Raw genomic sequence first — 25,814 nt, 5'->3', positions numbered from 1 at the left:
AGAATAAAAATATATATAGATAGGTGGACTTGAGATCTTGAATTCTTGTGAAGGAATTGATTTAATTCGAGTTATGGTTTGGAAGATAGAAAAATCCAAAATAAATAGGTTGATATAGAATTTGACCGAAATCTAGAAATTGGATGAACTCAGGCAATCGGCGACAGACACGCGGCCGCCGGAAAGGGAGGACACGTGTTGAGCAATTGGTGGAGAGACGTGTCTGGCACCTCTGTTGACACACGTTCGACGGTTGACCCGAAAACACGACCCGAGCTCCGTGAAGCAACCCGATGACTCGCGGTCCAACCCGAAACCTATTGCCAGTCCCTGTATACGACACGTGTCATGCTCAGAAAATTCGAAGGGGGTAAGTCTACGTCGGCTGGGACTCGAAACACGCCTCTGCCCGCGCATTGCCCGTGTTGACCACGCATAGGCCCTGCGCGTGGGGAAATGTGCAAGCGCATGGGAGTCCCATGTGAGAGCGTGCGGGCGTGTGAGTGCCCTTTTTTCTCTTGTTTTTCGTCCCGATTCCCGTGCTAATCCTATTTTACTATGAACTAGGTCTTTGTATAGATAAATCATAATTTTCAGACTCCATTACGACTGTAATCAAGCTCGGGAAGGCACGCGACATACTTGTAAGTAACCATACTGATTTAGGAATTAATACTCGTAGGGTGCACTTGGTTTTGCATGCATGCTAGAACAAATTACCCATAAATGACTAGATTTAATAATCCTCTGTACTTAGAGAATTAAAATATATATCTATTGGACTTGCTCCCTAGTGAGATTTTGTACTTGTTGTTTGTATGCTTGCTGGACTATCTTACTACTGCTTTTATCTGTTCATACTATGTTGGCAGACGGGAGAATTTGTTTATCTGTGCTCCGGGTGTTGATGGATGTTACCGCCCTGTTGAGCTTGTATGATTGTATGTATTGTTAATCATACAAAAACTCCTCTTGAATAATTGTACGAACTTATGATATGATTGACAAGTTGTAGTGTTGTGATATGCCTAGGGTGAACTCTTGTAGGGATTAAGTTGGGTTTAGTTAGGGGACCATCCTAATGTTACGGTCTATGGTGTCGTGAGTGACGCTTAGAGGGAGAAACCCTTTAACCTTGGACTGTTATAGACTTGGGAGTCTTGGTCGAGTGAATCTAGAAGTCGGGGTCCTTAACTCAATAGTTTTAACTATCCTTGAGATATAGAGAACCACATTGGACCCCGAGGTATAGAGAGATGATCTCTTAGCCGACAGTATCTGGTATAGCGTTCGAGTATGCTCCACTTCCCTTCCTACTCCATTGTGGTACTGTTGAGCTAGGCGTGACGCAAGTTAGGGAAATGTTACTCTTTCCTTCCTACTTCGGTGTGGTACTGTAACGATTCAAAATTTTCTACTTAATTTAAGGTCGCTACTGTATACGTACCATAAACATTGAATGCGGAAGACTTTATTTAAATTCCATAAAACATAACCTTTATCTTAAAACACAGTCATGGACTTGCGTGTTTCGAAAACATCTTTAAAACGACACAACAAACGACTAAATCAAATAAATAAGAGTTTCAGTTAAAAACATCCTATTTTAGCCTAAGCTAAGAAAATAAATACTACTATCATATGCATGTGTCATGGTCTCGAGTTGTGATATCGTCATCAGCCGTACAAGAATGCCTTGCCTTAGCCTGAAAAATGTAGTAGCACATGGCTTGATTATTTAAAGAAATACTCAGTAAGTGACCCCACTATTGAGGTTAAATGCAACAATCACATGTAATGAGATGATGGGACCTATCTTTCATTCCGTTCTTCCTATGGTGTTGTCCAAACGGGTAATTTTGGATGTGTACCATATACTCTACACACAGCCCATACGTACGAGTATGGACTCACCTGCTAGTTCGCACACTGCTAGGCCACTTTTCTTAACCGGTGGGGATACTCTAGGAGCCCCTTAGGTCAGACACCCGCTAGAACTAGTAACTGTCACGGCAGCGCTATGCAAAGCATAACAATAGTTGTCCTGCCATTAGATGTATGCGTTCGTACCCTCGTGATTGGATAGGGGTATCCCCCAAATGCATGAGCACACATAATGCACGAGGTCCCAATACTTTTTCATTTTCATTATCCTTTAATACAACCCCACTAGCATTATGTACATATCATATCATTTTTCATATTGTTTCAGATATCATTCATCATTCATATTATATCGTTTTTCATTCTTCAGTTTTCAAATCATACATAATTCTAACGGGGTTATATTTCATGCCAATTATCGTAATTTCATGTCATTCATATCATGTTGTATACACACAATTTAAGAGACCTAACAGAACGTTCTATGATTTTAACATAACATTTCATCATATACACATCATACCATGACATATTGCATCACAATGTATCATATCATAAACAAGTCATAACGTAAACACTTCGTAGTCATATCGTTTTCTAACTTATCATAGCCTTAACGTTCTTATATCTATCACAGACATATCATTACGTGAACGTACCTTAGTCATATCATCACAAGAACGTAACCTAACGCTATCGTTCTATTAATCCTAACATTATCGTTCTATCAATCTATCATAAGCCTATCCCTTTCTACCCGTAACGTAACCATATTCTTCCATCAATCTCTCTTATCCAAATCACCCAGTATGTAACCTAACCTTAACGCTTCATGAACGTATTTTACTCCTATCGCTACATTTCGTTTTGTGCATCCTTCTCGTATCCTATCTCAAACATATTCTTGAACACATCGTACCATAATTATTATTATACAATTCACATATTATAACATATAAGAAGCATATTGATCCACAAACAATTCACACATATCAATATATATGTCATGTGCAGAACCACGGGGCACATGTCAACATCAAATATAACCATGCTGATAGTAAGGTCACTTACCTGGCTAGCTTAAGTTGTTGTCGCAAATATATCTTTAATGAAAGTTTGATTTAGTCCTTTGAAATCCGTGTCAACCTATGTGAGCACATGACATCAGATTCAAGTTTGAAAGCTACAAAATTACTTCTCTAATTTGCATGGGTCGATTATTAAAAGTCTTGAAATGTTATATGTCTATAGTTATATTTTTATTAAAAATCTTATTTTCCATAGTTACTATTGTATGAAAAAGAGTAGATACACCTATTTAAGTTATTTCTCTGTATTTACTTTCTCTCTGTATTTAGTTTGTGGTTTTTAATTCCTTAATCTTCTCTTTTTTCTTTTATGTGTTTGCCTCTTAATTGTGTTCTAACTTATTCCAAATTTCTTGTGGACCTCTGTTTCCAAATCTCTCTTGTCTTAGTGTTTAAGATTCACAAATTTTCTTGGCCATTCAATTTTTAATCTATGGCTACTAATAAAAATTTAATCTAATATTACTAATCTGACGTGACTTGCTAGAATTCATATAAATGATGTGATTGGCTAGAATTCATATAAATTTTATTTTTTTATTGAATTAACCGATCAACTTGCTTTTCCATCGAACATTTATTTTGGATTTCAATAATTTTCGAAACAAAAAAATTTTGACATATTTCATTTTTTTATGAGAACAAATCCTACTACTTCTGGTCCTGAAGTTTCCACGCTTGAAAAAAACAGCTTGGGACGTATCGCTCAAATCATTGGTCCTGTACTAGATGTAGCTTTTTCCCCCGGGAAAAATGCCTAATATTAACAACCCTTTGATAGTTAAAGATCGAGATACTACCGGTCAAGAAATTAATGTTCAAAACAAATAACTGAAATACATCATCGAAATATTTCAAAACAAATAACTGAAGTAGAAGAACAATTTGAGAGGAGAGAGTTCTTGAATAGAGAAACCTAAACCTCTTATGTTTTTCAATTATGTTTGTACTTGTGAAAATAACATACATATTGAGTATTAAAAGTGGAAAAAGTACAACCAATCTCCTAAACTTTATCATCAAATTAAGAAACTACTCACAAATCTTACTAAGTAAAGACTAATAATTTCCCTAAACCTATTAAAGCCAATAACTTCTAAACAATTATCCTAAAATTAATGTAGGTTAATAACTTCTTTTTCTAAGTGGAACTTATTAACTCACAGTTATAATAATTTTTTTTTAAAACACACCTCTTTATCTTACTGTTTTATTTATCATACTAAAACATTTTACATTGGATTCCTAGTTCTTGCCCAAAAGATCCCTACTACATATTTGACAATGCATGATATATTACTCTACCTAATAAAACTCATGTCTCTAAGGTGCATGGACATCATTCAAAATTATATGCAGACAACAAAATAAAAATAACCACAAAATATGGATACATGCTTCTAAGTAAGACATTAAGGTTGTAAAGGGTGTGTTCAAAGAATTTTTTTGTCGTTATCCACCGTTAGAGGAAGCGTTCTCTTCCTCTTCTACCACATGTGAAAATTTGATGTGACCCATTCTTTAAAAATTTCCTCCAAAAAAAACTTGGAAATACTTCTGCGATCAATCTACTATCTGTCCAACTATTTTTGCTATAAGTCTGCTATCTGTCTACCTACTGCTGTATGTCTGCATGTCTGCTGCAACATTTGATTTATGATGTGTAGCAGCCCCTCTCTTGTCACTCTTGTTGTCTTTTCATTTCAAGCTTACCCGAGAATGCACAATATTATTTTCTATCAATTTCTTTTTTCCATATGGATTTCTTTCTTGGAGGGGTTAGCAAATTTTCTAGGACGAATTTGGATCTCCCCATTCCAAAAATTCTTCTTTGTTGTTCGTGTCATTGCATATTATTGCATGAAAAGGTGTACATGATTTTAAATAAAATAAGACCAAATGCAAATGAAGATGAACAAGAAACTATGTGGCAACCTGCACTACACAAAAATAAGATTTATCATCGATAAACATCCTAATATGCACTAAAACCAATTGGCCTCCCTAATATGCTGAAATTAACAAGATCAAAGTATGATTAATTCTCATACAAAAGTTGACTACATTTCGTTGGGGCATGCAAGTTGTTCACGAGAAAGAGTAAAAATAATGACTAGAAAAAAAATCTATCATTCTAAGGAAAGTAATGCAACTATGTAAGTGCATAAATAAATAAAAAACTAACTTGGTTTCCTTGAGCTTGTTACCTTTTTACCGTTTGTCAGCTCCCTTTTCCTCAATTGTTTTTTTCAGTTATCCATTGTCAAAGAAATAATTTTGTGGGTGGAATTAATATTGTGAAATCTATCCCCTGTATATCAAATAACTCTACTTCTAAGACGTAGTTCAACGGTATGTTCTCAATAAATGACTTTATTGTTGAATTTTTTCTTTCCCATAATTCTAGTGATTAAACATATCTTACGAGTTCATCCAATTCTGCTTGCTGTTTAGTGCAATTATTCCAATTGTTGTCTTCTTCTTGTTGCTGTTTTCAACTATCAGCTACTGGATTCTCTGTCAATTTATAAATTGTTGATCAATCCTCTACTACTGCTGGATATTTTATGTTGTCATTGAAATTAAATTCTATTTGTTGATCATTCATTTTCAACATGTGGACATCTACAATTGTTCTTCTAGTTTTCAAAAATGCTCTCTCCAAGATAATTGGTAGTCATGGTTCGCTTCATAATCCAAAATGATAAAACCGGTTGGAAATATGAACTTGCCCACTTGAATTAGAATATCTTCAATTTTTTCTTCTAAATGAGTGAAAGATGGGTCTGCTAGTTGGAGGAAGACATTTGTTGATTGTATAAGACTTGTCTCTTCCATGAGACGTTTTGATAGTTTTTCCACCCTGAATTATAGTCTTTGAGAAGGGATTATTTTTCTAGATGCCTTGATTAGCTTGATTCTTCACATAAAAAATTAATGTTAGATTACTTAGATGTTAATGAAATCTGTGTTCTTCTCCACAATATACACAAGATTCAGCTGCTGTTTGGGTCATTACAACAGTAACTTGGACGGGTGCTTTAGTCATGGAACCTTCTCCCAATGCTAGATTTTGTAGAATATTAGTCACCGAAGCTAATTAAGCATTGATAGAGGATAAAGAATCAACTTCAAGTACTCCTCAAGTCTTCTTTTCTGGATTGCTTCTCACATCAGCCAATTGACAATTATTAATCAAGCGTTGATTGCCAATTGCTCCCCATGAACACCTTCATCATCATACTGTGCGCATCCCCGCTCATCATCATTAGTGGAGAACTATCCCGATATATATGAACACACAAAATGCACGAGATCCCCACAGTTTTCATTTTTAAATCATCTTTAAGACACAACACTATATACCATTCACTTATTATTCTAAGTAACATGCATGCATTGGCATTCATATATTCATCATCATTAACATTAACTAGGGCTGTATCTTTGAAAACTTGTCATCATAATGCATTGTGGCATTTAATACATGCACAACATCTTAATATGAAAGATTGTCATATTAAGTCATTTCATCATCATACGTCTCATCATCATACGTCCCATCATCTTATTATTATGCATCATCGTTATTATGTCAACATCATGTCAACATCATGTACATCATCACATCATCATATAACATCAACACATCATCATTTAACGTCATCACATCATCATATAACATAAAACATAAATGACACGTGCAAGGGCCACTGGACACGTGTCGTCATACATAAAACAAGCCTTCCGACCGAGCCGATAGAAAGACCACTTACCTGACTAGCTTCAGTTGTTGTCATGAATTTATCGTTAATGAAAGTTTGATTCTGTCTTTTGAAATCCAAGTTAACCTGTGCTCATGACATCAGTTTCAAGTTCGAACTTTCATCTAACAAGTTTATAGATGGAGTTAACCATTTTTCTAGAAGATATAAGCTACTGTCATATAAAAGAATTTGATGAATTTATTTTATGTTAGAGTATTATCTGCTTTCTAGTCATATGATATTTCAAATTCAATTATTTTTCCATGGTTTATCCTTTGTAATTCTTATTCTTAGGAGCAAGTTGTGTTTGACAGTAGACATCAAAAATGACAATTCTATTCCCCTTCTTTTTCTTTTAATTTTATTAACAATTATCTTTATCCAATTTTAATCCAACAATAAAAGACGTCCATTTTTTATTCTGTTTGCTTTAAATTCTTTTTGTAATTATCTTTCAACAATTTTAATGATTTTTTTTTCATTTTTTTCTCCGTTTTTAATGGTCTTTGCAATTATCTTTAGCCAATTTTAACAGATTCTTTTATTTTTACCATTTTAACGATGTTGATCATGATTTTCTAAAAAGATGTTAAAAATCTAAATAATTGAAAAAGAGTAAAAGAGATAGAAGATCTAAAAGCTTTTTCTCTCTCTCTCCATTAAACCTGTATAAAGTCTTGTTTTCCTTTTTCTCTCTCAAAGTAAATCTTACTATTTTTCATTTTCTTTTTATAGTCAATAAGTGATCATTATGTTGTTGGAGGAGGTGTTGCAATAAAATAAAATTAAAATGAACTTTGAACTTAAAATTCTCCTTTTATTTTTTTAACATTTAATTTGATCGTAAAAAAAAATATAATAATAATAATAATAATAATAAATCAAAATTGTTGTAATTTTAAAACTATAATAGTTTTTCATCCAAATATTATTACAGAAGTTCTCTGGACGTTCAATAAATTAATTTTTTAAACGTGAAATAAAGTTGTATTTATATAATGATAAACTTATTATTAAAATAAAAGGAGTGATCATAAGATTTCCAGTTACATTATTAAAGGGCTTGAATTAAAAATGTTCATCTCTTATTGAGAACATCTTTCTCGTCAATAGCTTATCTTCTCTAGCATGGTTGATCTTGTGTACAGTCTTCATATCACTCCATTGGCTGCAGCGGAGGGGGCGGAGAGGGGAAGAGAAATGCCGCCGGAGGTGGAGATTTAATGAAGTTTCGCGTAGGTGGTGGCGGAGAGGGGAAGAGAAATGCTGCCGGGGGTGGTGGAGAGGGGAAGAGAAATGCCGCCGGAGGTGGAGATTTAAAGAAGCTTTGCGTAGGAGATGGCGGAGAGGGGAAAAGAAACGCCGCCAGGGGTGGCGGAGAGGGGAAGAGAAATGTTGCCGGGGGTGAAGATTTAAAGAAGCTTCGCATAGGAGGTGGCAGAGAGGTAAAGAGGAACGCCGCTGGAGGGGGCGGAGAAGTGAAGAGGAAAGTAGAAAGAGATTTACGGGAATGGTTCAAGTCCGACGATGAGTCAGCAATGGCAAGAAATGGATGAGAGAAAAGTGGAAAAATGAATAGCATAAATAACACTAAATCATTCATTTTTTGTTCTTTCTTTTTGATGTTTGGTGATTATAAAGATGGTATGAAGATCCACCGCCAATCTCAAAAAATTTATAGGAATAATGTACATTTTCAAATAGTAAATACTAAATTTATTTTTTTAAAAATAGTAAAAGAAAAAAAACAAAGAAATTTAAATTAAAAAAAATAATCTAAAGTTTCAATAATACCATTAAACTTCTTAAAAAAATTGGAGTTAAATTTTTAAAAAAAATAAAAAAATATTCTTATAATTAGTTAGGGATAAAAATTGTTAATATTTTGTTTATAAAAAGTACCTATAATTTTTATAAAAGTTTCATTATAATTTAGTTTTAGAAAAAGATATTTAGGGAATGAGTTGTGAGGGTGGAGAGTTGGATGAAGTTTCATTATAACTAGATTTCAAATTAAATGAAAATATTTTCATTCTAGAATTCAAATTAAAGTTGGATGAAGTTTCATTATAACTAGATTCCAACATCTTGGGAAACGCCTCTTTTGGGTTTAGGCACTAAGAGGTGTGTACCAACCCAAATCCAACAACATCTCCTAAAAGCCCTCCCCCAAATTTAGGCACCAAGAGAAATGTCCTAGCAGGACCAAATTTAGCAACATCTCCCGTAACGCCTACATTGTCTCTAGGCACTAAGAGGCGTGTACCAAATAGCCCAAAACCAGCAACATCTCCTGAAAGCCCTCCCTCAAGTTCACGCACCAAGAGGCGTGTCCCAATTGGACCAAATCTAACAAAATCTCACGAAAAGCCTCAATTGGGTTTAGGCACCAAGATGCGCATTCCAACTGGCCCAAATCGAGCAACATCTCCTAAAAGTCCACCATTAAATTTATTATGATGCCTCCTAACAATAGCAAGCTTTATTAGGTTCTCGATGTATTACAATGCCTCCTAATGAGATGATTCCACTTTAGGGTGACAGACTCTAATAATGGGCGTGAAATAGAATAATTTAGTCTTAAAATCTTTTTATTCTAAAACTTTGATAATAATATTTCTTTACCTTATATTCAAAATCTCCATTACCTATGAGCATATAATTTTAATTCTACCTCATTATTTAACATTTATAATTTAACAATTATGGACANAAAAAAAAAAAAAAAAAAAAAAAAAAAAAAAAAAAAAAAAAAAAAAAAAAATTAAGGAGTAAAAAAGTTAGAATATTTTTTAATATGACAGCACATTCAATTTATGAGATATTATTGAGATATAAGTCCCAACTAATATAAGTCCCAAATAAATGAAGAAAAAAAAAAGAATAGTTTAAAAAAACCTCACCCCACACTTCTCTCCATAAGGTCTCGTCTCATCCCTTTTCCAAACTATCTCTTGTCAACCAAGTCGTGGTCATGCAAAAATAACCCCTCACACCTGAATATCAAGTTATGCAAAAAATAAACCGAAGTCAAGATTTGAGAAAGAAAGGCATTTCATGATAAAAGCATATACAAAAAAAAAAAAAAAAAATGTCAAGATTTGAGGGAGAAATACATTTTATGATAGAAGCATATCTAAAAAAATATTAGATTGTTAAGCTATATATTAGATTTTTTGTCTAAGGTATATATTAGATTTTTTTTCTTTTCTTTATTTAATTTTATTTTCAGAAAACACGACAATTATAGCTTAGATCTTCTCCTACCACCATTGCAATTAGGTATATATGTAGATTAAATTATCAGATCCTAACCAAATAATCGATTAAAATTGGCCACAATGCCGAATGTAGAGATAAGAAATAAATACATAGATAAGGAATTTTAACCATCTTTTATAAAATTGCATAATTTAAAATTGTTTTAATATACAACATTTATTTAGCTTGCATTCTCTAAGCGATGTGATATACAAGAATTTTACCCATCAAACTTATTAAATATTAGTCACGTTTAAATCAATTTGAAAAATATGGAACGTGTGTTAATTAACCAGCTGGATTCCTAAAGCACAAATGGTGACTCAAAAAATAGGTAACATTGCACTTTTAGATGTAAAATTATATAGAAATATTTTTAACAATATTCTACATTAGATGGGAGTTTTTCTAAAATAAAATAGATGGAAATGATTAGATATATTTCTTATCCGGCCTAATTAGTTTCCAAAATTATTGGTTACCAATAGATTAGGAAAACTCATCCAAAATAGTAAAAAACTCATCCAAAATAGTAAATTGATTAAAGATGGAAATATATTTACTGACAGCTATTACTACATTTCTCAATTATTTATTTATTTATTTATTTGGTGCGTATGAAAAACTATTCGAATTTTATATAAATAAATAATAGTTTTAACAATTATTATATTAGTAAATTTTAGATAATTAATGGTGGGTAGTTAATTTATTTTTTATTAATTCAAATTATCAAATTTTAGGATTTTGAGTTCAAGGAAGAAAATAAATATATAAATGAGGAAAGAGAAGAAGATTTCGAAACATAGGCTAGAGAAAGAAAATAGAAAACGAGTAACAAAAATAGACCAATATTAATATGGGAATAGAATTAAAATTTTTATTTTATTTTATTTTAATTCTATTTTTAAAGGAAAGGTGAGCACTTAGATCTTCTCCTTGAAATTATAGCCTAGATCTTTCCTAATTTTATTGCAATTATGTATCTTCCCTAATTTCTTGTACGTATCTTCTCTAACAAAATTAGGCAATGGGAATAAAATTAAAATTTTTCTCATCTTTTATTTTAATTCTGTTCTTAGAAATCACACCAATTATGTATCTTCAACAATTCTATATTTTTCCAAATTTTGTTGCAACATTTAGGCAATAGAATTAAAGAATAAAACAAAATAAAATTACAAAAGACAAGAAACTATCATGCATGTTAAAACAATTCTATCTAAATAATAAATAGTTAATGGAATGATATAGATATATAAATAATATTCCAAAACTTTACTTCTACAAAAACTCTAATTTTCACATAAAATCTAACACATGGACCCTTGTAAATAAGAGCAATAATGTTACAGAAGTATGAATTTGAAACTAACGCCATAAGTTTACATAGGTTGACTTGGATTTCAAAGGACAAACTTTTGTAATGAGCTCACATAGATTGACTTGGATTTCAAAGAACACAATCGAACTTTAAATTATATAATTGAGTATCTAAATTTGTCAAAACTTGATCTGGGAGGATTCCTAAAGCACAAATAGTGACTCAAAGGTAACATTGCACTTTCAGATTTAAAATTATATGGAAATATTTTTAACAAGATTCTAAATTAGATGAAAATATTTTCATTCTAGAATTAATATTAAAGTTGGGTGAAATTTTCCTTAAATAAAATAGATAGAAATGATTAGATGTATTTCTTACCAGACATAATTAGTTTCCAATCATTATAAACAGTAAATTGTTTAAAGATGGAAATATATTTTACACAACAGCTATTACTAAATTTCTAAATTAGTTGTTCGAGATTATATAAAGTTGTGATTTCATAGTTATAATACTTGTGTGAGGAAAAAATGGGTTTGCTTAAAGATGTCAATATAGTTTATGCCTTCTTGTTGATTTGTCTAGTTGCTATTTTGTCCAATCTCAATGGTCTCGAGGCAAAGTGGAATGAGAGTGACAATGTGCTTTCTTTGGGTCTCAAAAGACGTGTACCAACAGAACCAAATCGAGCAACATCTCCTAAAAGCCCTCCCTCAAGTTTAGGCACCAAAAGGCGTGTCCCAACTGGACCAAATCCAGCAACATCTCCCGAAACACCTCCATTGGGTCTAGGAACTAAGAGGCGTGTACCAACAGGCCCAAATCCAGCAACGTCTCCTGAAAGCCCTCCTTCAAGTTTAGGCACCAAAAGGCGTGTCCCAACTGGACCAAATCCAGCAACATCTCCCAAAACGCCTCCATTGGGTCTAGGCACAAAGAGGCGTGTCCCAACTGGCCCAAATCAAGTAACATCTCCTGAAATCCCTCCCTCAAGTTTAGGCACCAAAAGGCGTGTCCCAACTGGACCAAATCCAGCAACATCTCCCGAAATGCCACCATTGGGTCTAAGCACCAAGAGGCGTGTACCAACTGGCCCAAATCCAACAACATCTCCTGAAAGCCCTCCCTCAGATTTAGGCACCAAAAGACGTGTCCCTACTGGACCAAATCCAGCAACATCTCCCGAAATGCCTCCATTGGTTCTAGGAACTAAGAGACGTGTACCAACGGGCCCAAATCCAGCAACGTCTCCTGAAAGCCCTCCCTCAAGTTTAGGCACCAAAAGGCGTGTCCCAACTGGACCAAATCCAGCAACATCTCCCGAAACGCCACCATTGGGTCTAGGCACTAAGAGGCGTGTACCAACTGGTCCAAATCCAGCAACATCTCTTGAAAACCCTCCCTCAAGTTTAGGCACCAAAAGATTTGTTCCAACTAGAGCAAATCCAGTAACGTCTCCCGAAACGTCTTCATTGGGTCTAGGCACGAAGAGGTGTGTCCCAACTGGCCCAAATCCTGCAACATCTCCTGAAAGCCCTCCTTTAAATTTATTATGAGTCCTCGTGGTAGTAGCGAGTTTAATTATTGTCTATAAAGATGTATTACAATGAGGTCTCTAATGTTCTATCTTCTATCTTATGAGATGATCCACCCATATGACAAGAGACTCTAATAATGGGCGTGAAAAGAATAATTTAGTCGTAGAATCTTTTTAATCTAAAACTTTTATAATAAGATTTCTTTACCTTTTATTCAAAAGCTACCTTAACGAGGAAGATATAATTTTAATTTCTACATCATTCATTAACATTATATAATTTAACAATCATCGACATAAATTGTAACACCCGATCTCCGACGAGAAACTGAAAACCTAATTTTTTCGCTTTAAGTTGAAGATCCAAGATTTTATTGAGGATCTTAGAGACCGAATTTTGAGAAGAGGTAGAAGAGAAAAATGCTTAGAAATATCTGTGAAACCCACACAAATATAAAAAGAAAAAATTGTCAAACTCATCTAGATCTCTTCACAAATCAGAAAAATGACCATAATTAAAATTCTTCACAGAACCTATAGCCTAATAAATTAATAATAATAATAATTAAAAAAAAAGTAACCCATCCTTCTCTCTGAATGTCATTCCTGCATAGAAACAAACAGATAACTTATTTCCCACCTCTCTCCTTTGATCTCTCACTACTCCTTTCCTAAGATCTAAAATAAGAATGTCATTCCTGTAAAAACAAACAGATAAAAAAAAAAAACAAAAACAAAAATGTTTAGATTTAGTTACATTTTAGGAAATGTCATAGCCATTTTTAAAGAGGAAGTAATAATTCATTAAAAGAAATTGACTAAAACTAACTATAAAGAAGGAAATAACCGAGATAAAAATTAGGGATGTACATGGTCTGAGTTGGGTTGGGTTGGGTTGAGAGATTTTTTTGACCAACCAAAAGTTCGGGTTGGTTGGATTGATAACCCAACCCCACCCGAAAATTTTCAAACCAACCCACCCAACCCGAAAATTTTCGGGTTGGGTTGTCGGGTTGTCAACTCTAAAAAAAAAAATTTAAAATTTATTTATCCACATTTCATAATTATTCCATAGAATTTTAGGTAAAAAAATATTAAAAGTTCAACAAACACAAATCAATCTATAATAATTAAACAAAAAAAATTATCAACAATAACAAGAGAAAATTGTAACATCTTAACATAATTCAAGGTTATTATAGAACTAAATACAACTAAATAGAGATCCTAAGGAAATGAAAGACCATCAAAATAAAAAAACAATAAAAATGATTAGTTTTAAGAAATAGTCTTATGTGTTAAAAGAACTCCTAAATTAATTAAGAATTCTCTCACGAATACTAAAAGTTGATCCAGAAGCTATTGTAAACACGATAAAAATATACTGAACAACTTTTGATAAAATTATTTATTTAAATTCATTTACTTTCCACCAAATCGAATGAGAAAAATGATAGATGGAAAGCAAAATGAATTTTAAAGTAGTTTTCCAATCAACAAAAGTATAGAAATTCCGAGTTTCAAAAAATTGATTTAAGAATACTTAGAAAGCAATATGCTTTAAAATTAAGCATTGAACGATAAAACGATAGTGTTAGGATGACTCTAAAAGTAAGGGTTATGATAGATTGATAGAACGATAGCGTTAGGATACGTTCCTGTAAGGATATGACTAAGGTACATTCATGTAACGATATGATTATGATAGATATAAGAATGTTAAGGCTATTGATAAGTTAGGAAGCGATATGACAAGAAAATGTTTAAGATATGATATGATTATGATATGACATATGAATGACGGATATATATATATATACATATACATATATTTTGTGATTTGATATGAAAATGATATGAAATATGTTATGGTACGAGATATGTGATAATTGACATGTTTATGATATGATATATTGTGATGCAATATGTTATGGTATGATATGTAAATGATGAAAATTGTTATATCTGGAAGCATGGAATGCTATGATATAATATATTTATGTAATTTGAATGATATGATGTGATTGACATGCAAAACGACGAACTAGCATGAAATACAATTTCGACATATGCATAAAAGATATGTGAAATGATATGAGAAATGATATGATATGTACGGAATGCTAGCCGGGTTGTATTAAATGATAATAAAAATAGAAAAATGTTGGGACCTCATTTCTTATTGTGTGTTCATGCATTGGGGATACCCCTTACCCTTCATGATAGTACAGACGTGTACGTTACGAGGCAGAAAAACAATCATTATGGTTATCATAATGCTACGATTACCAAGCAGAAAAACATTCATTATGTTTATCATAATGCTACGACTGTTAGGCAGGAAAACAAACATTATGTTTAACCTAATTTTGTCGTGCTGGTTACTAGTTCTAACGGTGTCCAGTTTAAGTAGATCCTAGAGTATGCTCGCACGACAAGGAAAGTGGCCCAGCCGTGTGCGAACTGACTGGTGAGTCCATGCTCGCACGTATGGGCTGTGTGTAGAGTATGTGGTACACGTCTAAGTTACTCGTTAGGATAGTACCGAAGGAAAATAGACTGAAAAGAGAGGTCATTACATTCGCATGTTCTTGCATTTAAAGCCCCAATAGTGGGGTGACTTACTAATTATTTATTTAAATACTTAAGTCACTTATTTTTCAGGTTAAGGCAAGACATTCATGTACGACTGACGAGACATCGCAACTTGAGACCATGGAACATGCATAGGGTAATCGTATTAATTTTCTTAGACTTAGGCTAGAATAGGATGTCTTTAATTTAAAAATTTATTTATTTTGTTTAGTCTTTTGTTGTGTATCTTTTAAAGGTGTTTTCAAACCACATAAGTCAATGGCTGTGTTTTAAGATGAACGTGACGGTTTATGAAAGTTCAAATGAATTATTTCTGCATTCAATGATCATGGTATGTATACAGCGACGACCTTAAATTAAGTAGAAAATTACATGTCGTTACACGTTTAATAGATAACATCTATTTAGCATGCATTTTCTAAGCATTCAATGTGATATACTAGAATTTTAACCTCATATTCTCCATCAAAATTAATTAACCATCTCCTAGAATATTGGGTATCTAAATGGGAGGATTTTTATCTAAATTTGTCCAGCCTTATATGGGTGTTTAAATTATATCAAAATAGAGTTTATACATAATTCTTTAGATAAAAATTGAGATTTACCTTATATGGAAGGTAAATCTCAATTTTTATTTAAAATTTTAGAAGATTATACTTTTGTTGTTTTAGAAATCAAGGGTAATATTCATGGAGACTCCTCCCCCAAATATCTCTCCTCAATTCAATACCTACTGTGACTGACTATTAGACAATTTTGCTAAAAAGAAAAAAAAACAAAAAATAGTAAATTTCATAAAAGAGATATTGTTATTCTTTTAAAAAGAAAATGAAACCAAACACTAAAAGTATAATTTATTCTAACTTTTATAATAAGGTTTGTTTACCTTTTATTCAAAAGTTCCTGCCTATGAAGATTAACATTATATAATTTAATAATCATGGACATAAATTGTAACACCCGATCTCCGATTGAAAAGATGTGTCTTCTCATTGATATTGATATTTTTTAAATAGGATACAAGCTAGCAACAAATGAGGAAAATATAAAATAATTAAATACTGAAAATAAAATAAAATATACGGTAAATCAAATCATCAATAAAGAATATTAAGATATAATATTTAAGATATATTTTATAAATAATATATACTCTAAATATTATATCTCAATAAACCGAAAACCTAATTTTTTTTCTAAGTTAAATTTCCGGATTTCATTTAGGGACAGAATTTTGAGATGGGGTAGAAAGAGAAAAAATTTTAGAAATAGAAAAATATAAAAAAAAAAATGGTGGAAAATTAGAAAAATGGTCAAGGTCAACCCCAGTCGAGATCTTTTCAAAAATTAGAAAAATAGCCACAAGGAGTTCGATTCCAGTCGAGATCTCTTAAAAAATCCTTCACAGAACCTATAGAAAGCATTCTACACCATTGAATCGTCCAAAACTGTCAAGGAACGAAGAAAATCCATATGTAAGTTCTTGAATCGTGTTTTCAGATTTTCCTCAGATCTGTGAGAAATATTGAGCATTAAATTTTGAAATTTGAGCATATTAATCTAGAGAGGATTTGGCTCATAATCCGTGAAGGAAGTCCTGATCGATTAAGATTGAAAATAGTAGTTCTGGAGTTCGTCAAAGAATGTACGTATTGATGTTTCTTGATAACTTTGGACTGGGCTAATTATCACCATGATTAGAAATAAATTACAAGAAAAATACCTACTTGTAGACAAATATAAACTCTACAAATTTTGTGAAAGAAATAGAAAAATGCAAAGAAAATGGTAAAATCGCAGAGTTGAGAGGAAGAAGACGAACGGCAGAGGGACGCATGTCAGGCAGGGAGAGGTCTGCGCGTCGCCGGAAATGAGGACACGTGTCACGGGTGCATTGATTTATAAAAGATTAGGAAAATACTACGTCGGGTAGGATTAGAAGACTGATACTCACTCCAGACACGAGAACTCGCGAACGACCCGGCCTCCCAACCCGATGCCTTGCCAGCGTCCGCCGCGTGCTTCAAGGATTGAACCCACACCATCAAAGTCGTATGAACCATTCAGTCGGCGACACGTGTTAAGCGCACCACCGCGTCTTCCCTCCCTCATGGGCGTCTGTACGCGAGCGTTTGTGCACGTGGGTGACTCCCTCTAGCACGTGGGCGCGCGAATCATTGCGTGAGACCCCTTTTATCCCGATTTAACTTTCATTTGACTATTTTTCATCTCGATTTTGGTACTCATCTAAATTTAATTTGATTTAAGACCTATCAGCAAACTTTCATGTGATTGGAGCTCCCAATTAGCCGAAATGTAAGCTTCGTAGGGCACGCTCCATTCCGATAAGTAATCGCACAAAATTAGGAAGTAATACTTGTAGGGTGCGCTTGGTTTTGCATGCATGCTAGAGAAAATTACACCTAGGTGGCTAGATCTAATGATTCTCTGTACTTATGAAGTTAAATATATATATATCTTTTGGACTTCTTGCCCTAATGAGATTTCACACTTGATGTTTGTATGCTTGCTGGACTATCTTACTACTGCTTTAATCTGTCATACTATGTTGGCAAACGAGAGAAACTGTGTATCTGTGATCCGGGTGTTGATGAATGTTAATGCTCCGTTTAGCTTGTATGACTGTATGAATTTTTAATCATACATAAGCTCCTGTTGAATGATTGTGTGAACTTATGATATGAATGATAAACTGTAGTGTTGTGTTATGCCTAGGGTGTACTCTTGTAGGGGTTTAGTTAGGTTTAGATGGAGGACCCTCCCGATGTTACGGTCAGTGGTGTCGTGAGGGGCGCTTAGAGGGAGAGACTCTTTAACCCTAGATTGTTATGGACTTGGAACTCTTAATTGAGAGAATCTGGAAGCCAGGGCCCTAAACTCAATAGTTTTAACTACCATTGAGACATAGAGAACTACGTTAGGACCCCGAGGTGTAGAGAGATAATCCCTTAGTCGATAGTAGCTAGTATAGCGTTCGAGTATACTCCACTTCCCTTCCTACTCTAGTGTGGTACTGTTGTGCTAGGCGAGACGCCAGTTAAGGAGGTGTTACTCTTCCCTTCCTACTACGGTATGGCACCGTTGAGCTTGGTGAGACGCTATTAGGGAAGTGTTACTTAGTGATAGATCGACTACTCTGCATGGGGATCCGTCTTATGGTAAGATGTTGATCACGAGGATGGGTCAAGGTCGCTTGCTTGATGAGTACGTCCTGTGGATGGACGTTGACCATGTAGTGACTAATTCTAAATGGGTTGTACTTGGGGTACATGTAGTTATGAGGGAGCACCTCATCCTCAAACACTGAATATCACTTCAAAGGTTAAGTCCTTCCACCCCATACTGTGTACTGAGAGTACCGAGATTCTAGGGCCTAGAGCATAGTTGGTGGTTCTCTCTTAAACTTGGATGCGATTAAGAGCCTACACGTAGGTTGCTTATTGAGTATATTTTTTCACCCCGTTTCCCCTCTTTTTTTTTTTAGATACCGGTCGAGGTGGGTTGTGATGGAGTTAATATAACACATGCGAAAGCAATTTAGATCTTAAGGATCTCTTAGAACATCAATTATAGTTAATAACTAGCATGTTCATAAGTATTAAAACTCAAGGTGTTTGAGTACTAATCTTTCATTTGGAATTGTGTCACTAGCCAATGCCTAATGTCAGTCAGAAATCCCACATCATTCCCAATGAGTAGGATATCGTCAACGTATAACACCAAGAAAACTACAGTAGAGTTGACTATCTTCTTGTAAACACAAGGTTCGTCAACATTCTGTTTAAAGCCATAAGATTTGATCGCAGTATCAAACCTTATATTCCAGGATCGAGATGCTTGCTTCAACCCATAAATGGATCTTTAAAGCTTGCAAACCTTTTGCTCGTGACCCTGTTCAATAAACCCCTCTGGTTGAGCCATATAGATACTCTCCTCAAGATTGTCGTTTAGAAAGGCAGTCTTGACATCCATTTGCCAAATTTCTTAATCATAAAATGTGGCAATGAATAAGAGTATTTTAATCGATTTAAACATAGCAACAGGAGAGAAGGTTTCTTCATAGTCCACCCCCTCTCTTTGAGTATAACTCTTTGCTACAAGTCGAGCTTTAAAGGTCTGTACCTTATCAGTTTGGTCTCGTTTCCTCTTATAGATCAATTTGCAACCCATAGGTTGTACCCCATCTGGTTGATCTACAAGTTCCCAGTATGACTGAATTGAAGTACGTAGAATCCATTTCAAGATTCATGCCTTTGATCCACTAATCTATATCTTCATCATTCATTGTCTGTTCATAGGTCAATGGATCCTCAATGCCATCATCAGGTATGATGACTTGAGTTTCTGCCATACCCAAGTAATGATCGGGTTGAGTTATAACCCTCCCACTTTGTCGAGGCATTCTCAACTCTTGAGAAGAATGTGATTGATCAGAAGTGTCAGCTTGATCAACAATTCTTGTTGTTTTATCAGTAGCTTCTTTAAAAATCTCACTTAATACTAGTTTGTTGTGAGGTTGATGATTTCTTACGTGGTCTTTCTGTAAGAATGTAGCGTTTGTTGATACAAACACTCTATTTTCTTGAGGGTCATAAAACAAACCACCTTCCGTCTCTTTGAGGTATCCTACGAATAGACATAATTTTGAACGACGTTCTAATTTCTTGGGGTTTTGCTGACACATGTGTTGGACATTCCCAAATCCTAAAGTGACATAAACTACCTTTACGCCCTTTCCATAACTCATAAGGTGTTTCTGAAACACTCTTAGAAGGAAACATGTTCAAAATGTATGTAGCAGTCTCCACTGCATATCCCCAAAACGGATCAGGTAATTGCGCGAAACTCATCATAGACCGAACCATGTCTAACAGAGTTTTATTTCTCCTTTGTGATACACCATTTTGTTGAGGCATACCAAGGGCTGAGAGTTGAGACCTTATTCCATGTTCTATCATATAGTCCTGAAATCTTAAGTCCATATACTCTCCACCTCGATCTGATCGAAGTGTTTTAATAGTTTTACCTAATAGATTCTCAACCTCAGTCTTATACTCTCTGAATTTTTCAAAAGCTTCAGACTTGTGATGCATTAGGTAAAGATAGTCTTACCTTGAATAATCATCAATAAAACTGATGAAATATTCATACCCTCCTCGTGCTTTGACATTCATTGGACCACAAAGATCTGTATGCACGAGTTCTAAGGTTTCTTTAGCTCTATAACCTTTTTCGGAAAACGGTCGTTTAGTCATTTTACCCTTAAGACAAGACTCACATGGAGGTAAAGAGTTGTCTTCTAACTCATTTAGAAGTTCTCTTTTAACCAATCTCTCAAGCCTATTGAGATTAATGTGGCCTAGTCTTAAGTGCCAAAGATAGGTATTAGGAGGAATATTTTATCGTTTATTTTGAGTTTCAGCTGTTTTAAAAAACACCTCGGTATTTAAAATAGCTTTTGTTTCGCTCGGTTTTAACATATATAAGTTGTTTTCTAGTTTTGCAGAACAAATATGAATACCTCTTTTGCAAATGAACACTTCATTGATTTCAAAAGATACTTTATACCATTGTTCTAATAAACAAGAGATAGATATTAGATTTCTTTTCATTCCAGGAACAAAAAGTACATTATCTAATATAATTAATTTATCTCCAAAAAATAATTTTAAATTTTCTACCGATCTTGCTGAGACAATCTCTTCTGTTCCAACCCTGAGTGTTATCTCGCCGTCCACAAGCATTCTTTAGGAGCTAGTTTCTTGGAAAAGAGAACAAATATGATTAGTGGCCCTTGAATCTAGTGCCCAAGTTGAGTTATCATACTCTACTAAACATATTTCTACAACGAGTAAATCATATTTACTTTGTTGTATCTTTTCTGCTTTCTTCTCTACAAGGTATTTTGGGCAATTTCTCTTCCAGTGCTCATTTTCATTGCAATGGAAACATTTTCCTTTATCTTCTTTTTGAACCTTGTGTTTGCGGTTAGTAGGAATCTTATTTTTCCCTTTACCCTTCTTCTTCATCAAAACACTTTTAGAAGTTGAAGGTCCAGACTTATTTTTGAAGGACGATCCTCGTAGTAATTTCTTAGAGATAGCAACATTTGCTTCTCCTTTTTGTCCCTTGTTCGTTAAGAGGGACTAATAAGTCTATAGCTCATTGAGAAGAGCAGTCAAGTTATATTCTATCTTGTTCATTATCACATTTGTGTGAGACTGGCTTGACTCTTCCCATCAATGACAACTTCATTTTCTTCTGCCACATTGAAATGGACTATCATGTCCAGGACATGTTCTCTAACAGAGGTCCCTTCCTTCATACTGCAGTTGTAAATGTATTTTATGACGTCATATCTAAGGGAGAAGGATGGTTGTCCAAACATCCCTTTCAGAAATTCCATAATCTCTTTAGTAGTACCCATGACATCGTGTTTCTTAGCCAAAACATCATATATGCTAGCTAAAATGTACACTCGGGCTTTGTCATTTGCCTTTGTTCATCTGTCATATGCATCCCGAACTGTTCGGTTTGCATTTGACCTGGGGTTTGAAGGAAATTCCTCAGTTAAAACAAACCTTAAATCATAAATTACAAGTATTGTGTTTAGGTTTGATTTCCAAGTAGCGTAATTGTCGCCGTTTAATTTCTCAAAAGCGAGTAATTGTACTATTGAGTTTGTCATGCTGTGATATAAAGAAAATTCTATTATTGATTTGACTTAATCGTGTTTAATCCAATCAGGTTTAGCAAATGTAAGAATGTACCCAAAAATTATTAATTTGCAACGATACTTTAGTGAGTTAGAGCAACTGTTATCAAGGGGCAGTCAATCACTCCTTCACTAAACCAAGACATTCTTGACTGAAACACTAATCCCAGAATAACTTTTGTTCCTATTATCGCTATTTTGGTAAACTCTTAGTAATTCTTCATAAGTGTGACCCGCCATTTTCAGACCTCAGAGATCGGTCCCAACAATGCTATCGAATGAAAAAGTCAAAGTTGGGAATGGACTTAAGAAATCCTATCCATTTCTGGAGTTTGCGTTGTTTCGACTCCCATGTTACGACCCTCCGAATGGTAGTTGCTCTAGGACAACATGCAGGCGAAACATGGGAATCTCACGGTGCAACCTAGTGGTGGAAACCAGAAGACGTGTTGATATACTTCCTTCTCTCACTTACTATAAATACTTTCTCGATTCACCTTATTATTAACTCATGCAAATACCTTCCGAATGGAGGACGTTCTCAGGGCAACACAAGGCCGAGCATGAATCTCACGGTGTGAATTTTTTATAGAGTGTAAAAAGAAAACGATGTATCTCAAATTCCTTTTTCCTCCCACTAAGTATTTTAGACGGTTGGGTACACTCATTACTTAGGTATATTCTGGCTAATTAAATATAACTTAAGCCTAGGTGATTTTTCTAAAATTTACATCACTCAAGCATGCTCATAAAACTAGGCTAACTAAGCTCAAGTATTTGTTCGATCTTCAAGTAGTAAGTGTTCCGTAAACCGTCAACTTAAGTACCTCCAGCCTTAGACAAGCTTGAGCCAGGTGAGCTTTCTTGTAACCGCAATTTTACAAGACATCGGCCTATTTTAACTATTGAAATTGATCGTGCTTGGTTCTTAACCCTAAGTGAGCATGCACTTATCTTTATTATAGATTTTAACATCTATCTCGTTTTATGACGTTGAAAATAACCTCTAACATCCATCTAACATGCTTTATATAACAATTATATAATCATCCATTTCATGCAATAATATAACAATTTATATCTATCACTCATGGAACCATAAACATGCATACTATACATTATAACACTTATAACATACTTGGAATGCATGAAACATGCTTAGTCTATGGTGGGATTTTAAATCTATATGACATACTTTATGCATATACATTTTCTATTTAATTAAAACATACATTAATAATGCATATTTAATTACACACACTAAAGTGGATTGGCAAGCAATTAACTAAATTATTACATTAATAATTAAAAATAACTTGAATCGCTCCCGAGGATCACAAACTGGGCGAACCAACCCTTAAAAACGTTGAACCGGACCTCAACGGCAGAAAAAACACCCGAACCTCCTCTTCCAACTTCTTCTTCGGTTCAACTTGCTATTTCTTCCATTTTTGATCAATTACAATCTAAAATGGACTCTAATGACTCCATAAAAATTACAACCATTCTTCACTCATTAAAGCCCACACACATTAGGCTTGTTACAATAATTGTATCAAATGGAAGCATAAAAAAAATAATGCCAAAACCAAAAACATCCACTTTAACCACAAAATTTCATTCATGAAATAGTACCCACCATGCTCAAATTAATGCAAATAAAGTGCCTAAAACTTGCTTTGATACCAATTGATGGAGTTAATATAACACATGCGGAAGCAATTTGGATCTTAGGCACTCTTAGAACATCAATTATAGTAAATAACTAGCATGTTCATAAGTATTAAAACTCAAGGTGTTTAAGTACTAACCTTTTGTAGTTCAAATTCTTTTTTCCCCACGAACCTGTTTCGAACCAACATTAGCATCTTCTCCACTATTCTCCGGCCTTAGAACAGAATTGTGGAATCCGGTGAGTGACTAACTTGGGAGGGATTTAGTATATATGAAGAGAGTGTGAGAATTTTTCTCAAGGTTTTTCCAAGGGAGACCTTCCATGTACCTTGATCACTCTATTTATAAAGTTATATTTGCATGTTAATGCAAATTTGAGATCACCAAATTTTGACACTCAAAATTTCACTCAAATGTTTGGGATTATGTGGCAAGCATGCATGCTTGAGTTAACAAAATTTTGACACCTCAAAATTCCACTAATTCAAACATGGATTTTTCCATTAAATGAAGTCAACATTTTGACTTTCTTCATTTTAATTCAATAATTAATTTGAATAATTAATTTCAAATTAAAATAATATTAAATGATTACTTAACAATTTAATTAATATTTAACATTAAATAAAATGTCAATCCCAATAAATACCAAAACATATTGATTATGAATTCCTATTCGTAATTAAACTATTTAAATCTTATTTAAATATCTCTGATTCTCTCTTTTTGTTTAATTCATTAATTAAAACAAAAATACGGTTAAATATATCATATATATGTAGCGCATATTCCCTAATTTGAATTCGATCACTTCGAACTCACTCGTCACATTGTTCTATGGTTTAGTCCAATATGAGCTAACAGAGGGACCTAATGGACCTATAGATTATGGGCTCCAAAGATCCGAGATTAACGGGCTAAACTCATTAACCTTGTTAACCAACATTTGTCAACTACTAGGACACTCCACTATAGCCTAGTAGTTGCACTCCCCTCATTATAGATATATTTCTGCCCATTTGATATAACCACGATTAGTAAGTCGATCCTTCACAGGTTGTTCGTAACTAGAGATTGGTCAATTTACCATTTTATCCCTCTAGTTACTTCTTGTTCCTTAAGTCTCACTAATCCTCTAATGAATAATTGGTTTGTGGTCCAACCACCAAACCGAATCCCTCTCGGGCCAATGAGAGGGTGGGGCCCCTTGTTCAAGACTTGGAGTAAGTACTTAAGGGAACAACCTCTCTACTATCCCTAAAAGCGGGTATGAGTGAATTCCATCTTACACCCCATGTCCCCAGCTATTCACTCAGTCTTACCCTTGAAATGGAAGGCTCATTGAGTCGGCGAACTCGAGTCACTCTCACCCATAAAAATCTAAGGATAATTCCAAATAAACAGGAGTTCATAGTTAACTCAGGATAATGATCGAGTTATATAGGTCATCGAATGAAAAAATCAGTCTCAACAGTAAACGACATTATAAAGTGAGAGTGATTTTTTTCATGGTTCTATCTTATGCAATACTCATTGCATAGGACGCCCCCACTCACATGTCTCCACATGTAAAATTTAGTGATCACATTGTTTATATCATATATAAAAGTGGGTCACATTTATAGTGTCCCTAGGATAAGGTACTCAGCCTTATCCATGTACTATAGGTTATTTTGACTATATACTTGAACTTGAAACACTCTTATGTCTTTACATATAGTTCAAGTAATCATAATATATCCAGAGTATTCTTAGTTTATTGGATTTAGATGAATGATCATAAAATTCACTTTATTCAATAACGATCTTTACTGAATAAACATCAATAATAACTTTATTGAAAATAGAATATGTTTTTGTTTACAAACTATGAGTTTTAGGATATAAAACCCAACAGGGAGGTGTTAGAGAGCTGCACTGTCACAGAGGGTTGTCGTTCCAG

General features: G+C 34.0%; 1 long non-coding RNA gene across 1 annotated transcript; it reads left to right on the top strand.

Annotated features, from left to right (window-relative positions):
* The first annotated feature begins 598 nt into the window (after positions 1-598).
* LOC111473690 lies at positions 599-25,812 on the top strand. The gene is made up of 3 exons (XR_002715748.1): positions 599-644; positions 18,968-18,983; positions 25,770-25,812. It is a non-coding gene; the product is annotated as an uncharacterized LOC111473690 (long non-coding RNA).
* The last annotated feature ends 2 nt before the right edge of the window (positions 25,813-25,814 follow it).

Source organism: Cucurbita maxima, unplaced genomic scaffold, assembly GCF_002738345.1.
Source record: "Cucurbita maxima cultivar Rimu unplaced genomic scaffold, Cmax_1.0 Cma_Scf00140, whole genome shotgun sequence".
Taxonomy (NCBI): Eukaryota; Viridiplantae; Streptophyta; class Magnoliopsida; order Cucurbitales; family Cucurbitaceae; genus Cucurbita; species Cucurbita maxima.
The sequence above is the reverse complement of the archived record's forward strand: the minus strand, read 5'-3'. Positions and strand labels throughout refer to the sequence as shown.